At 39.5% G+C, this 13,734-nt stretch overlaps 1 protein-coding gene across 3 annotated transcripts in view; it reads right to left on the bottom strand.

The window, feature by feature from the left end:
* Pdgfd (platelet derived growth factor D) overlaps positions 1-13,734 on the bottom strand; it is a 243,813-nt gene that overhangs the window by 62,917 nt on the left and 167,162 nt on the right. The gene's annotated exons all lie outside the window — the stretch shown is intronic.

Genomic DNA, 13,734 nt, shown 5'->3' with positions numbered 1-13,734 from the left:
TTGTCACTGTCCATTGAGTCCTATTTATATTCACCCCAAACATCATGTGTCCTCCACTGGTCTTGCTTTACCTTGGGCCTTGCATGTGAGTCTGTCTTAGCAAAACTCCATGTGAGTTTGTATCAGCTGACATCACTCTGCAAATCCACCCAAGTCCGTGGAAGTAGCAAGAAGACACCAGGATATCACTAGAAGTTTTTTGGTGTTTTTTTTTTTTTCTCCTATAGAGCTTAACTATGCAATATAAGGGCAACCATTACATGAGTGTCATTAATGAAGAATCCTTCATCACGTGTCTTTTCATGTGCTTGTTCTAGCAAAACATACTTTCACCTGTGTCTGCCTTAGCAAAACACCATTGGACACAACTGACTTTTCAAAGAAACCATAAGTTTCCAGTTCATTCCTCGGATGCAATAATAGCCTTTCCTAGATGGGGAGGTCCTTCATGTTGTATCTCCAAATGAAGAAGAGAGATGGGGCACAGCTGTGGGTAATTGAGGCCTGACCATAGCAGAAGTGAGACACACATGTTCAATCATATTTCTCCAACAAGGACATAGCTAATTCATGAGAGCCTGGATCTAATCACTCTCTCCAGCCTTAGTCCATATGGTTTCTACTCTAGTACATGTTTTAAGAAAACCATGTCATTTATTTAGCCACACATTCTTTTCATCTCCCCAGACCTACTGAGGATTTACTTGGGATCCGGATGTTGAAACTCGTGTTTAGTATAGAGTGATACCATAGGCCTTCTTTGATGCCTAATGTCAATTGTCAACAGGGTGAAATCAGAATGACAGGCTTCTGGACGTGCTTCTCAGGGATAATTCTAATTAGGTTAACTGAGACTGGAAGAAATTCCACAGTGGGAGGCACCATTCCCTGCTCCAGGAATATGATACCACATAGTCTAAGAAGGAGCAAGTGAGCTGACTGCAAGCATTTACCTTTCTCTGTTTTCTGACCGTAGAGATAATGTGCCCAGCTACCTCAAGCTTGCGCTGTTGGGATTTCCCTGCCCTGACAGACTGTGCATGCTGGAATTATGAGTCAAAATAATCTCATCTAGCCACCCACACTCCCTTCCTTTCCTCCCTTCTCCTTTCTTTCTCCCATTCTCACTTCTGCCCTTCTTCCCTCTGTTTTCCTTCCTTCCTTTAGCTGGTTTTCTCGGAGTATTTTTGTTTCAGGAACAGAAAAATAAAGACATCTTGATATACCAGCAGGGATATCCCTATATCTGATATCAGAGAAGCCACAGGAATTTACCTACCCATTCAAAAGATTCTAGTAACTGTCTTCAAACTATAATAAATATGTATGGCAGCACCATTTGATATTTCCTTTTCTACAAAAAATAAATAATAAGCAGTAATAGTCCATCTCACACAAGTCTATTGGATGGTATCAAATCTTAATGTGAAATCCATGCCCCTGAGAGGTCTTTGGTGAACTCCTGACAGTGTGACCAGCAGGCATGGAAGAGGTTTCCTTGGTAGTAGGAATACGTGCACTGTGTAAAGTGAAAAGGCCTTGAGCTTCAACAAATTCTTACCAGCCAGGTTAAGGGAACAAAAGCTCCCTGCTTAACAGCTGCAGAGAGGAGCCCTTAGATTCACAGGTGGCTGGGCTCAGCTTCACTCCCCTAGACCTTGACTTAACAGGTTGACAGGACAGAGTATACTCAATTAGCACTTGTTTCCGGAGCCATCAGAAAAAACAGGTGCTCTCTTTCATATTTCACCACAAAGTTGGGAGAAAACAGTAAAAACCATATTTAAAATAGAAAAGCCAGAAACATTAGCTCAGGTAAAAGCTACCTAATTAGAATAACTTTATCCTAGTATTTATTATCAGTGTTCATTTTCAAGTTGTATATCCCACCTCTTTGCTTATTTCTCACATTTAAAACAACAGTGCATAACCTACTCCAGGAAATGTAGTAACTGAGAATTATCAGTTGACATATCTATAATTGTTTGTTTTCCTCTAGCCTCCTTTAAGAAGTATACAAGTTGAATATTAGGACTATGCAAATTTTTCTATGAATGACCTGCTACATATCAGATCCTATTCAAGGCACAATGATAGAAAAATAATAATTTCTGTGTATATATATATATATAGAAATTTATTATAAATATAATATAATATATATAACATATATCACATATATATATGAATAACTTTATCCTGAGGTCTGTTAAGATGCTTCACTGAGTAATGGGAGGCAGGATAATGGACAGAAAAGGAAGGGAGAGAGACAGTTCATAGCAAAACAATACACAAGATTCAATTCACAGACCATATGAAGCCTAAGAAGAAGGAAGATTAAAGTGCTTCTTAGAAGGGGGAACAAAATACTCACAGGAGTAAATATGGAGACAAAGTGTGGAGCAGAGACTGAAGGAAAGATCATTCAGAGACTGCCCCACTTGGGGATCCATCCCATATACAGTCACCAAACCTGAACACTATTGCAGATGAGGATGCCAGGAAGTATTTGCTGATGGGAGCCTGATATGGCTGTCTCCTGAGAGGCTCTGCTAGAGCCTAACAAATACAGAGGTGGATGCAGGCAGCCAAACTTTGGACTGAGCACGGGTGCCTGATAGAGGAGTTGGAGAAAGGACTGAAGGAGCGGAGGGGCTTTGCAGCCACATGGGAGAGCAACAGTATCAACAGGCCAGACACTGCCCCCCCCCCCCGAGCTCCTGGGGACTTGACCACCAACCAAAGTGTACACATGGAGGGACCTATGGCTCTGGTGGCATATGTGGGAGAAAATGGCCTTGTTGGACATAAGTGGGAGGAGTTTCCCTTGGGCCTGAGAGGGTTCTGATGCCCCAGTGTAGGAGATGCCAAGGCAGGAAAGAGGGAGTGGGTGGGTGAGTGTGGGGGATGCCCTCATAGAGACAGGGGGAGGAGGGATAGGATAGGAGGCTTCCAAAGGGGAGACCTTTAAAGGGTATAAATTTGAAATATAAATAAAGAAAATATCTAAAACAAAAAACCAAACAAACCAAAAAGACAATACTGTATTTAAATACAGTGTCTACAGATGTTGAATGAGCAAAGCTGAAGGCTGGAGATTTGCTGTAATTGTATCCACCTCTGCTCATACTCCCTCAAATACCTATAGTTAAGGTCTACAGTTATATCTGGAAGCTTCAGTCCTACTGGTTTGCTTTCGTAGTGAAAATGGTGCCAGATACCAAAGGAGAAAATTAATCATCAGTCTTATCCTAGGATAAATGTTGTGAACTACAATATTAATAAGGTGATGTGGTTCCATAAATTTTGTAGGAACCATCAGCCACTTACTGATTGGATTTAAGGCCTACTGCATTAGATGAAACTATTTGACATCATTACTAGGCTAAGCATATAGCCAGACAGATCAGAGAACCCAGATGAGAAATATGCACTAATATTCTGCTAGGTAGATATAGCATTAATTTAATTTTTAATAAACGGTCATCACATGAATGCATTAGTCATCTCTCATCAGAGAATCATCTATTTGAAGTAGATAATGATCAACATAGAGATGCACTACTTATCAAGATACAGAGAATAAAAGACTGTAGATCATCCGCCTCTAAATGGAACATATATACTACTCTAAAGACTCAGGAATCACTGCAAAAGACATGATGAAAATAGTAAAAGAGTCAGAGTAGATGCCTATAGGAAAAGAGTTTCTCCTGAATTTAAAAAGGCTGCTGACATATGAAGCCATGGTACCATGTGTGTTCTTTGAATAAGTGGAAAAATCTCATTTCATTTGGGAGACTGATTTAAGGCCCGAGGTGGTGACTCAGTGTGTAAAGTGTTTGCTACACAAGGATAAAGACCCAAGTTTGAATCTCCAGCCCTAGATGAAAGCCAGGTATCAGAGAATGAATGTATAACATCAGTGTTTCTATGGTGAGGTGGATGGTAAAGCAGGAGAGTCCCTAGAACAGTGGTTCTCAACTTTCCTGATGCTGTGAACCTTTAATACTGCTCCTCATGTTATGGTGACCCCAACCATAAAATTATTTTTCATGCTAATTTATAATTGTATTTTAGTTACTGTAATGAACCATAATATAAATATCTATGTTTTCCAATGATTTGGGGTTCTTGACACACAGGTTGAGTACTGCTGCACTCAGGCTAGGTAGCTTGGTGTAGGCAGCAGTGAGCAACAAAAGAGATCAAGGTGGAGAATAAAAATCAACACCCAAGCTTTTCCTCTAACCTCCACATTTCTATCATGCAAGTGTGTGAACATAGGAAACAGACAGACATGACTGATATAGATCTAGCAAGGAGTTTCTGAGGCAGTAACTTAAGCACGGCAGGAGTGTGCAGGCAGGACCTGAAGCAGAGGCTATGGAAGAATGCAGCTTGTTGGGTTTTTCAGATGGGTTTTCTATGAAACTCAGGACCACCTGCCCAAGTGTGACACTGTCCACAGTGGGTCAGACCCTCCATCATCAATTATTGTTTAAAAATGTTTTATAGACTGGTCTGCTAGTTTGGTGGAGGTGCAATCTCAATTGAGGCCATAATTCTCAGATGCCTCTAGCTTGTGCCAAGTTGGTGAAACATAACCAGCAGAAACAGTGATGTTATGAATATGGAAGTCAGTTGCCTCAGGAGTAAGGGTGGGTGAAGTGGGACACTTGTGAGGATATATAAAGGAAAGGAGTCACTCTATTTACTTTCTTTTATTGTCTTTTCCTCCCCTTCCTCCCTTCCTGCATTCTTCCTTCTGTCCAACCATCCATTCATCCCATCCATACTCCCCTTTCCTTTTACTCCCTCCATCCCCCTCTCCCTTCTTTCTTCCTCCCTCCCTTCATTTTCTTCCCTGTTATACTCCTTTTCTCTCTCCTTGCATTCCTTCTTTTACTCCCCATCTGTTACTCTTTTCTAGTCCTTTTCCTTCTCCCTCTCTTTCTCTTTCCTTTTTTCTGTCTTTTTCTTCCTCCATCTACCTCCTTCCCCCTCTTTTCTTTTGCATGAACTTAGCATGAATATTCTAGCAGTAGATATCTTGGGAACTTGCTCTTATGACCCTACACAGACAATGGAACATGCAAATTATTCGACTTGAAGATATTTTGAAATTAAGGGAACATGAAATTTTTCTGTTCACTAGATTTAAATAGGTTCATATAGATGTGAAAAGTCTCATGAGAGAAATGTGCCAGTCTCCTGACCATTAAACATGGCTGATAATTTGTATTATGGATTCATTCAAAACTATATGGGGCATGTTAATGTCATAGAGCATGCACCATATCTCATCTCATGTGATCCTATTCTGTGTTTGGTACATTGAAGTTTGAGAAATGTTTGGTGACTTTTACCAGTTTTCTGAGCCAACATATGAATTCAAGTAGCAATGTACACTGAGTACCTGCAATTTCTATCCCACGTACTCTATCACAGGCAGAGTGATGTCATTGTCTTTGAGGGTTCTAGTCTTCTTATAGACTGTGGTTCTCATGAAATGGGAACTGTAAGCTCAGTAGTATGCTATGAACATCATCATATTCCATCTTAGATATGGAACTATGAGAACCCATGGATTCATTCCAGTTTTCTGCTTTCTGTAGCAAGAATTCTTCTTTATTATTATTAAATATTTTCTTTATTTACATTTCACATTTATACCCTTTAAAGGTCTCCCCTCCAGAAGCTCCTATCCCATCCCTCCTCCCCCTGTTTCTATGAGGGCACCTCACCCACCCACCCATTCATTCCTTTCTGCCCTGGCATCCCCTACACTGGGGCATCAGAATCCCCTCAGGTCCAAGGGCCACTCCTCCCACTTATGTCCAACAAGGCCATTCTCTCCCACATACGGGACCAGAGCCACAGGTCCCTCCATGTGTATGCTTTGGTTGATGGTCATGTCCCCAGGAGCTCGGGGGTTGGGAGGTGGGGCAGTGATTGGCCTGTTGACACTGTTGTTCTCCCATGTGGCTGCAAAGCCCCCCAGCTCCTTCAGTTCCTTTTCCAACTCCTCTATCAGGCACCAATGCTCAGTCCAAAGTTTGGCTGCCTGCATCCACCTCTGTATTTGTTAGACTCTGGCAGAGCCTCTCAGGAGACAGCCATATTAGTCTCTCATCAACAAGCACTTCCTGGCATCCTCATCTGTAATAGTGTTCAGGTTTGGTGACTGTAAATGGGATGGATCCCCAGGTGGGGCAGTCTCTGGATGGTCTTTCCTTCAATCTCTGCTCCACACTTTGTCTTCATATTTACTCCTGTGAATATTTTGTTCACCATTCTAAGAAGCACTGAAGCATCCATACTTTGGTGTTCATTCTTCTTGAGCTTCATATGGTCTATGAATTGTATCTTGGTTATTCTGAACTTTTGGGATGATATCCACTTATCAGTGAGTGCATATGATGTGTGTTCTTTTGTGACTGGGTTACCTCACTCAGGATAGATCCATCCATTTGCCTAAGAATTTCATGAAATCATTGTTTTCAATAGTAGGATAGTACTCCATTGTATAGATGTCCCACATTTTCTGTATCTATTCCTTTTTTGAGGGACATCAGGTTTGTTTTTTTAGCTTCTGGCTATTATAAATAAGGTTGCTATGAACATAGCAGAGCATGTGTCCTTATTACATTTTGGAGTATCTTCTGGGTATATTCCCAGAAGTGAAATAACTAGGTCCTCAGATAGTACTATGTCCGGTTTTCTGAGGAACCACCAGACTGATTTCCAGAGTGGTTTTACCAGCTTGCAATCCTACCAGCAATTGAGGAGCGTTCCTCTTTCTCCACATCCTCACCAGCATCTGCTGTCACCTGAGTTTTTTATTTTAGCCATTCTCTCTGGTGTGAGGTGGAATCTCAGGGTTATTTTGATTTGTATTTCCCTGATGACTAAGGATGTTAAACATTTCTTCAGGTGTATCTTACCCATTTGAGTTTCCTCAGTTGAGAATTCTCTGTTTAGCTCTGTTCCCCATTTTTAATAAGGTTATTTGGTTCTCTGGCGTCTAACTTCTTGAGTTCTTTATATTATATATTAGCCCTGTATCTGATGTAGGATTGGTAAAGATCTTTATCCAATCTGTTGGTTGCTGTTTTATTCTATTGACAGTGTCCTTTGCCTTACAGAAGCTTTGCAATTTTATGAGGTCACATTTTTCTATTCTTGATCTTAGTGAATAAGCCATTGGTGTTCTGTTCAGGAAATTTTCTCCTGTGCCCATGTGCTTAAGGCCTTTCTCACTTTCTCTTCTATTAGATTTAGTGTATCTGGTTTTATGTGGAGGCCCTTGATCTTCTTGGACTTGAGCTTTGGACTGGGAGACAAGAAGGGGTCAATTTGCATTTTTTACATGCTGACCTCCAGTTGAACCAGCACTTTTTTTTTTTTTTTTAAAATGCTGTCTGTTTCCCACTGGATGGTTTTAGCTTCTTTTGTTTTAAAGATCAAATGGCCATAGGTGTATGGTTTCATTTCTGGGTCTTCAATTCTATTCCATCGATCTACTTGCCTATCCCTGTACCAATACCATGCAATTTTTATTACTATTGCTCTGTAGAATAGCTTGAGGTCAAGCATAGTTATTCCCCCAGAAGTTCTTTTATTGTTGAGAGTAGTTTTCACTATAGTGGGTTATTTGTTATTCCAAATGAATTTGAGAATTGCTCTTTCTAACTCTATGAAGAATTGAGTTAGAATTTTGATGGGAATTGCATTGAATCTGTAGATTGTTTTCAACAAGATTTTTACTATATTAATCCTGCCAATTCATTAGGATGGGAGATCTTTCTATCTTCTTTCCTCAGAGACTTGAAGTTCTTGTCATACAGATCTTTCACTTGTTAGGCTAGAATCACCAAGATTTTATATTGCTTGCGAGTATTGTGAAGGGAGTTGTTTTCTTAATTTCTTTTTCAGTCCATATATCCGTTGAGTATAGCAAGGCTATTGACTTGTTTCAGTTAATTTTATATCCAGTCACATTGCTGAAGCTGTTTATCAGGTTTAGGAGTTTTCTGGTGGGATTTTTGTGGTCACTTAAGTACACTATCATATAATCAGCAAATTGGGATATTTTGACTTCTTATCAAGAAAAACATTCTCAAGGCTGACTTTTCTCAGAGCTGACTTTTGAAAATAAAGTTTTCAGGCTTTGACTTCCAGGATATTCTGACAAATATTCATGTTCAGGGTATCCATGTTATAAAATACTCTTAGATGGTTTTAATATGAGTACTTGTCTATGAATCACTTTCCTGGAATTTTAATGGTTTCTCACTAGTCCTCTGTAGATAGAATCTGAGCTGCCCTGTGTCTCCTTCTCCTATTTAGTCTTAGACCTTCATGCTTTGTGTTTTTTTTGTTGTTGTTGTTGTTTTGGTTTTTTTTTTTTTTTTTTTTTCGAGACAGGGTTTCTCTGTATAGTCTTGGCTGTCCTGGAACTCACTCTGTAGACCAGGCTGGCCTTGAACTCAGAAATCCGCCTGTCTCTGCCTCTTCATGCTTTTATATGTAAATCATTAGGACAGGTAGGACAGGTAAGGATTTACCTGTGAGCAGGCCAAGACACTTTCTTATTTCTACTGGAATGGAATGAATCTGAGCTTTTCCTTTTCTGTCTTATTGGCAGGCTTATCGTCCCTGAGAAACAATTTTCTCTGTCTTCCCTTCTCCCAAACCCTGTTTGCAGGAAGCAAAGGTTTACTTGACATCTCCCATTTCACCTAATGTAAGCTGGGTCCCAGGACTTTTCTGAATTCCCAATGCCTAGTGAGACCCCAGAACAAGGTTTGTAGAATAAGCTAATGAAGTATTCAAGAATTAGTTCACATTTCACTGCATGTTCAAAACCAGCTAGTAACTGTGATTTCTGATGAGAGAAATATCGAGTATTCTGTTAAGGAGAAAATACAAGGGTGGTCTGTAGTGATTCAAAGCGGGAATTCCAAAACAGTAAGATCTGCCCCGTCACTCTGTCTGAAACTGAAAATTAATACCCCCAAATAGCCAGTTTATTTCCATAGGGATGTATTACTCGATACATACGTACATTCATAATAATACAACAAATGCTTTTTTTTCCTGTTTTTACTTAAGATTTATTTTTCTTTTGTGTATTTGTGTGTAAGTATATATGCAAGTGTGTGCAAATGTGAGTGTGTGTGTGTGTATGCACACATGCACATACATGCTACATGTGTACAGGTGCTGGTGGTGGCTAGAAGAGGGCATTGCATCCTCTGAAGCTAGAAGCTCAAGCCACTCTGAACTGCCTAATATGGGTACTGGGCACTGAGCTACTCTCTCCTTAGGAACAGCTAGTGGTCCTAAGTACAGAGCCATCTCCAAAGTCCCTTCTTTTTTTCCTGAAACAGGGTCTAAAGTAGCTAAGGATGGTTGTGAATTTTTAATTATACTGTCTCCTCTCCTATACTGTTCTGGGATTACACAGTGTATGTTACCACATTTGTCTTATGACAGACACTTATATAAAAAGTCTCTGAAGATAACGGAATTAAAACAGTTGTTTATGCTAATTGCAGTATTGTATCAACACTAGTTACTTGGTTCAAAATTGAAATTAGAGCTCTATCTTTCTAATTTTGAGCTCCCTTCAGCAATAATTTCTTAATTGGAATTTTGCATTCTTGGTTTAAATTTTCTACAGTGAAAAAAGGTACTTCTCTGACTAGGTTGAAATACTTGTGTATTAATTATTTGTATTTTTATTTGATATAGAGATATTTATTGAAGAGACTAAAATACTAAGGACATAGAGTTTTTACTTAAAATAATACCTGATTTTATCTTTTCAGGAAATAAAGTAAGTGCCAGCAGCTCACAGAAGCACCGTGGCTTTGAATCTATTTCCTTCAGGGGCCTGGGTTAACTTTGAGCCAAAGGAATACTTAAGAGCTGTTTGTTCAGTAGTTTGTGGATTTATATAAGGAATGAACACTTTCCCACAGCTATGATATTAGGGCCATTTTCAAATCTAAATTTATTATTAACATTAGGATTTTTTTTAAAAGATTTATTTTATGAGTACACTGTAGCTGTCTTCAGACACACCAGAAAAGGGCATCAGACTTCATTACAGATGGTTGTGAGCCACCATGTGGTTGCTGGGAATTGAACTCAGGACCTCTGGAAGAACAGTTAATGCTCTTAACTGTTGAGCCATCTCTCCAGCCCCAATATTAGGATTTTTATTGAAGCTATATTTCAGTTATCATTACCAGTTCAAAGGTGACTCAAGGAGGAAGAATAGATATGATGGAGCTGAAAAGAATCAGAGCTTTGGGCTCTTCCTTCACTATCTACAAGATGCATGTTTCTAATTGGGAACCAGAGTCATACCATGTAACTACTTTTTAAATACAATCTTACTTGAAAGTGTCACTAGTGTTTACTTGGTTCTAAGCTTCCTTGAGGGACCTTGGTACATTCTCAAAATTCATATATGGAATCCTAATCTTCAGTAAGGTGTGTTCAAATTAAATGTGTAAAATCATTACATGACATGATTAAGTCATGAAGGTGTAGCTTTTGCCAAGTGAGGTTGTAACCTTCAGAAAATCATCCTACAGGGTTGCCTTGCCCCCTCATACTCCCATCATGTGAGAATAAATGTACAGGGTTCAGCCCAGAAGTTATCAGAACCAAGATCAGAACCATGTTCATACCCAGATTTCAAGCTTCTAGCTTCCAGAACTGTTAGGAGCATGTTTCTTCTGTTCATAACCTTCTCTCTTATGGAAGTTTGTTAGGAGTCTCACCCTTCTTAGGTATAAAAATAGCTACATTGTTAGTAAAAGGTTATGGCTACACTTATGATTTATAGACAGTCTGTACATCTTATGATTCAAGTGGATCTATCCTGGCTTACAGATGGAGAAACAGTGGTTTGGGTTATTGAAAAAGACAAGTCATTGGCCTCGTGGATAACACTCAATTCTGAGAGCTTCTGACCCTGAGAGAGGGGAAAGAATGCAATCAAAACATATTGCATAATTTTTCTATAAAAATCAATCAATAAACACACGCCTCTATACACCCCCCCTCACATTCACTTAAATAAGTGTTTATGGAGTCTACTAAAATTCTGAAAATTACTTGAGATCTCACAAAAACCCCTCTGCAAAGAGATTTCTGTGGTGTCAGAAACTTATTTATTCAAGACTTCTAAATGTTTCAAGGCTCTCAGTCCTGGTCATGAAGAAGGCCAATCTGGCAGGACACAGCACTGAGTCCTGTGTGCTTGAACACTAATTGCACAAACTTATGGAAGACCAGGCTGCTGCTGAAAGCTCCTTGAGGTTGAACAGTTGCTGAGAAAAATTCAGATGTGGTTGTGTGTGGTATCATTATTCTATACTTTCTCTAACATCTGGCCTTTTGATGGCTACCTCTCCCTCTCCGGCTCTAACATGATCCCAAAGTCAACTCTCACCTCCAGGTTCTTTAGTATCCTACAAGGCCCAAAGCAAAGCAGCCTAAGGCCCTTGACATAGCTTCAGGATTGTAGATTTAGAGATTTTCAGGTTCATGTAAATGAAGGCTATGCTTTGCAAACATGTTTTTTTTTTCTATATTATTGAGAATTGCTTTTTATCACTAGCCCCACCAAACTCCCTGATGCATCTTAGGTAATTGTTAGATGTTGATTAGTTTAGCTAACTAAACATCATGAGCCTTCTTCTAGCAATGTCCTGTCTAACCCACCTTGGAAGGAGAGATAGTAAGACATTCTCATGGATTTTTATGGATTAAAATAACTAGAAATAAATGTACCAACATTTGTACATACATATATATGTAATATATCATATTTGGGTGGTCACATTCACATATATGAGTGGTAGAAGTACAGGAGTGAACTGCCACGATGCATGTGGTAACCTCAGCTGTCAGCCATCACCCTCCATCTTGTTTCAGGAATAGTCTTTGTTATCCGCCACTGTCAGGCTAGATGGCCTCTGAGCTTCGAGAGCTCCCATCTCACTGGGATTTGTCCCACCGCATTTGGCTTTATGTGCATTCTAGGGATTCAAACTAAGGTCAACACAAACTCTGTGTGTGTATTGTGTACTTATAGTTACATTTGACTAAATGAGCATTAAAATAGTGTTTTGAAAAATACTTAAAATGTCTCATTCAAACAGTGGTCTTCACCAATAAAAACAAAAAGAATGTTCAATCAGGTACCCTTGTTTAGTGGAAGTTGTCTTTTTTTTTTTTTGTCAATTTAAGAGGAAAGTTTAAAACAGCATAACAGCATTAAAAGAGGGTGTCTTGGAAAGAAAAAGGGGACCTGAAGATTAAGATGCTCACAGAATCTTCATATTGAGATGGGAATACATGGCATAAAATCTTGTTTTAATTGTCCTAAGTGGTCAACATTAATGATCATGATTCTTTAAAAAAAAATATTTATTTTATGTATGTAAGTACACAGTTGCTCTCTTCAGACACACCAGAAGAGAGCATTGGACGCCATTACAGATGGTTGTGAGCCACCATGTGGTTGCTGGGAATTGAACTCAGGACCTCTGGAAGAACAGTCAGTGTGCTTAACTGATGAGCCATGTCTCCAGCCTGGTCATGATTGTTTTTAATGTCTGAATTCCTCATCCACCCTTTGTTTACACTCAAGAAGGAGAGGGGTTGTGGTTCGAAAGAAAAATGCCCCCAGAGGATCAGGTACCTTAGAACCAGAGTGTGCAGAATTCAGTTCCAAAAGATGAGTGTTTAAAAACTACACACAAATCACTGTACGGGTATACCGTCCATTGTTCTAGCCATGGGGGACCATTTCTTCCACAGGACCACCTCAGCCCATAGACACAGAGATAGCAACAAATATTTCAATTTCTTTATTTAAATATTTAATTTCTTCACCACAGTTTCCCTCTTTTCCTATACACAACTTTTGCTCCATTATCTTTTCTTGGGTAGGTCTGATTGCAGCACTGACTGTCCCTTGGCTCTCTTTACTTCCAGCGTTCATCAACTCAGCACCACAGAGCTCCATGTCTTCCTTCTCTGCCTGCTTTCCTGCCTGTCTGGGACCAACTATAACCAAGCTCCTTCTCTTCATGTAAATGGTGGAATGAATGGACCCATGTGTATTACTGACCTCAGAGTTTTCCTAAGAATCTTTGTGTCTGACAGTGAATCAGTTAAAACCATCCCTTTTGGAATTTTGTACCAAAGAAGTCCTCAGTTCTATTTTTACTAGCAAGTTCTGAGCCACAGTAGCTTATGATGAGATTGTCTTTTTATGCTTTTGGCTTCTTGTATCACTTCTCAGTTCCATGAAGAAATGGTAAGTGCAATAGATTCTCAATTTGCAAGGCTGGGAGTCCACATTACTCTCAAATACCTTGCAGTTTCTTGCACTTTTTCCTTCCCTTAGTCAACACAGTCTTTAAGGGATGTCCTTTACTGTAGTGGACCAAGCCATCCCCTCTTTAAGGTTAAGAGTCCCCATCCTCTTGAACTACAAAGACTCTGGAAACATTATATTATAACCTTCCCACTGACAAAAATGTGCAGTTCCCTCCCACAGGACTTTGAATTTCTTCTTATTCAAATTAAGTCTAGAGAGACATTTGTGAATCATTCAACATTAGGAGAAAGTTTGCTTCATTACCCTTGTTTAAGATTGGGTCTGACCATGTAGCCTTAGCTGGACTGGAAATCTCTATATAG

The sequence above is a fragment of the Mus caroli genome, unplaced genomic scaffold (genome assembly GCF_978045245.1).
Source record: "Mus caroli unplaced genomic scaffold, Mus_caroli_1 scaffold_11, whole genome shotgun sequence".
Classification (NCBI taxonomy): Eukaryota; Metazoa; Chordata; class Mammalia; order Rodentia; family Muridae; genus Mus; species Mus caroli.
Note: the sequence above shows the minus strand (reverse complement) of the source record. Positions and strands in the feature narration are given on the sequence as shown.